We start from the raw sequence: 4267 nt of genomic DNA, 5'->3' as shown, positions 1-4267 counted from the left end.
TTTACAACTTGTTTTAATAAGTGGATGTTGTTGCATGAGTCTGATTGATATCGGTAACTATGATAGGATTGTTTTGAGCAACTGAACACATAACTAGTCTTACCGAGCAAACCAAAGGTGAGTTCACTACTTTGAGCAATCGTCCCGTTGGTTGGGATAGTGATTGGGTATCCCGGGGAGGGATAAATCTTTTGGGTAAAACTGGGATGTTGGATAATATTCTCACTCTCTATCTCTTAAGTCCCATCTTTTGCTATCGTGGGTGGTAGCGGGGTATTAGTTGGTAGCGTTACTTAGGTTTGGCACCCTCACGTCGTACCGGGGAGAAGGGTTGTGAACTAATTACCCAGTCGGGCCCAGTGCTTTGATAGGAGCACTGGGGAAAGGGCAAAACATACGTCAGGAGCCGTCTTTTTCAGTATCGAGATATTATCAACATTACTTTCGGAATTAAATTCAACGGATTAACTAAACACTTGGTAACCAACGTTTTCGTAAAACTATGAACTCACCAGCGTTGTCTGATACACTTGTTGCATGCTCGCATGTCGTTAGATATCTTGGACTTGGGAACTTGCTGTCTGGAGAAGCTGGAGTGGTCATGGGTCGACTGGAGGGATTCATGTGATTGATTCATTGATACTAAACATTGGTTTTGAAACTGTTTAACTTTGGTTTAACATTTGCTTCCTCTGAACATGTTGGTTTTCATTTAAACTTATTAAGGCACTTTTCGTTAATAATTGATGATTATATTTAACAACTTGTGATTGGTTCAAAATGATTGGTGGCTCGTTATTGGTTTGTCACACGCCTAATAGGGTTTCCCTTAGGTGGTATTTTGGGGGTGTGAGAGTTAACTCACTAGCGAGTAAAGAAGGTGGAGTTATGTAAATGGGTTAATTTAGAATGTGTTGGTCATTTGGTAGGATCATGAAGAATTCGCATATGTAGGATTTACTATGTGATTATATGTGGATATAACTAGGTGACCGTTCGGTATGTGCGTGACCACATGAGTATGAAATGCACACGATGTTATTACTATGGTCTACCTTATTAAGAATAACAATTTGAATGTATACATGTAAGTTAGATCGTTGACTTTGGAAAGTCAACAGTGTATGAATGTAATGGATGGGCTTTTGAACACAAATGTTAGAGTAGAGAATTAGTGTGTCATGTACTAGATGATTTGTGTGCTATGTATGATGGTAATCGAGTTGCATGAGATTTGAATAAGGTAACTATTGATATGTGTCTCATGTATGCAAAAATGTGACTAATGGAAGTCAAATAATGTGTAAATAAAAGGAAATGAATGTTTGTATGTATGATCATATATGCTAACTTTGATACGAATGTGATGAAATGTAAGGTAAGGTAAGGAATCGTATCAATTGACTCAAGCACGGAGGGCTAACGCGGCGAGATGAGGAAGGAAGTAAGCTCTAATACGCACGCTTAAGGTAAGTGAATTCTGACTCACTTATTAGTACGTATAGGGAGTTATTTAATGCTTATAAATGTGAGAAGGTCATGTATTATTAATTAATAAATGGAAATACTAAGGTAGGAATGATTGTTGAGGCTGAAAGTAGCTAGTTACGTCGGAAATAAAATGGTGGAATCAAACGGGTCGAATGATGGCATGAAGGATCTTTAAGCCTTTTTCTTATAATTCAGCTTTTGATGTGAGTTAGGATGGTGAACGAATCCGTAATTAAATTACGGACGCGTAGAAACAAGATTACTCAAAACAGACGCTTAGTTCAAAAGTTATGTAAGTTTCAAGTTGAGTTTTGGTTGAAAACATAGTTGGGCATTTTATGCAGCAGCAAAGGGAAGTATTCTGTTGAAATGTCACACCCCGATTTCCACGTGTATCACCGGTGGTCCCGGTGGGGGATTAGCGTGACGTAGTTGGCAACAATATAGTCAAACCACACAATTATATGAATGCACAGCGGAAGCATAAAGATAAATATAATTCAACCATTGATTGTAATATCGAATGTATCACAATAGTCGAATGGTATCCACAGGGGGATCAAAATGATAAAAATATTGTTCAACAGACAAGGCATCAAAGCTTGCGAGACTTCTTAAGATGCTAAGGAGCTATAGCCAGCCGATTACGTGTAGTACCTGCTGTTTTGGTCAAAAATTACCTAAGCCATTTAATGATCAAATTAGTTAAGTGAGGTAGTGTGCTAGAAATTGTTGTTAAAAATGTGCTTGTTGAGTTGTTTATGAAAACAGTGTTTGGGATACGGCTCAGGATATCGAGCTGTATTATTGATCAAACAATGAGCAAAAAGTAAAGTAAATAACACGAGATGTACGAGGAAAGCCCTTGATCAATCTAGATCGCCGGCATAAAACCTCGGGAGCTGACGATCGCAACTGCCTTGTTCTTCTTATTGCTTCAAATATCAGGATACAGTGCAGGATGTGGTGCGGATCAACTAAGTGTTACAATGCGATCTGAGTACAAGTGTAGTGATTGCTGTGAGCTAGAGAGCAAGAGTGTATGGAAGTGTTCGTGTAAAAGTGTGTGCCTTAAACTGATCCACCACATCTATTTATAGTAAAGATAAACCAACTAACTACCCTAAACTTGCGGGATCCACCGGATATTCCCTCATCGAACGTTGTAGACCTGGTCTCTCGGGCTCAACGTCTCTTCTTCAACAACTTCTTCCGGGTCTTGAGGAGAAGAAGTCATTTCGACCGTCGGTAAGTCTTAGTCTTCAACCTGCACGTGGTTAATTAACAAATCTCAGGATATTACCAAAGATGTCAGTAATATCCTCTTCTAGCATCCTGGTCACAAGCGAACAAACAAAGGCAGGATATTGGTCAGGATATGCATGCTTAGAAAATGACCCATAACAATTGTCCCCAAATATATCTGCTGGTGTACCAATCCAACGGATATATTTCAAAAACCTTGTCTCGCAAACCGAGGCACTTATGATGAAATGACGTTTGAGGTGACCTTGTGCAACTTCCCACACTTCTTTTACACTTTACCCCCTATATCCAGCCTATAATTAGCTGAGATATTTCTCATTATTATCATTCTTCTTCAAGCAATTCTCAGGTATCCATCTTCTCTCTCACCTTCTTCTTTCTGTGAATTCCTTATTATTTGCTTAATATTCCTCATGGCATCGCGAACAAGATCTCGCCCGAACGATCCGATCCCAACCATCGTGAGCCAAAATCTCATCCGAGAACCAGAAAAAGAGATCTGCTCTTTTAACAATGCCGACATCGCTGCTTTGAAGGACTCCGGCGCTTTTCCCACCGGAGCTGTCATTCGCCCTTTCGATCGGGAAGTCCGATCAGACGCATCATCAAATGAGTGGGTTTGCTTCTTCGCCTACCCCTTTTCTTTAGGACTCTGGTATCCTTTCCCACCCTTTATTTCTCGTTTCTTCGAGCTTACCGGTCTCAGTTATGCCCAAACCATGCCAATGGTCTGGCGGATTTTGATGGTGCTTGACCAAATCAAATCTCGCCATTGCCCTAACCTGTGCATTGAAGACCTTCCCATAGCATATCGATTGAGATCTCATGGAAATAGCCGTTTTCTCTTGTTCTCCACTTCCAAAAATCCCCTAATACTTAAAGCCACCAAGAACGAAGATCAGTGGCAACGAAAGTTCTTTTTCGTAAAGAGGGACTCCATTGACGGAGGTCTCGACCTGCCAGTTAGTTGGCTAACCAAGGGTAGGATTTAGGGTTTTAGGAGCACCCCCAAATATATTCTTAACTGTATTCTGACCGATATCCTAATTTTCATGCAGCGAATTTCAGAGACCTAGCACCCCCAAGTGCAGAATCACAATCCAGGATCAAAGAGATTTACCGTCTTCCTGCCGTCGAAAGAACCTTTCCCTGTCTCTCACAAGCTCAAGTCAGAAATCTAGTTCAGAAATGTCTGGTAAGTATAAGTGAGCAGATTGATTGTAAGATATAAATGACAAAAATTAAACATTTCTCCCTTGACACAGCGCCGGTCATCAACCGTGAAGGCTTCCAACTTGATGAGTTGGACAGTTACTCCAGCCTTGCACCCGTCAAACAAGAAACCAACCCAAAGCCGACCAACACTCCAAAGCCTAGCAGTTCAAAGACCATCAGTGCTCCCAAAGCTCCTCCATCATCTAGGACCCGGGCCTCCAGCTCCCGGAAGAGGAAAGAAGCAGATCATCCTCCTACTCCCCACGTATTCCCATATGAGGATCATGGGTTCGTG

Source organism: Helianthus annuus, chromosome 17, assembly GCF_002127325.2.
Source record: "Helianthus annuus cultivar XRQ/B chromosome 17, HanXRQr2.0-SUNRISE, whole genome shotgun sequence".
In the NCBI taxonomy this organism is placed as follows: Eukaryota; Viridiplantae; Streptophyta; class Magnoliopsida; order Asterales; family Asteraceae; genus Helianthus; species Helianthus annuus.
Note: the sequence above shows the minus strand (reverse complement) of the source record.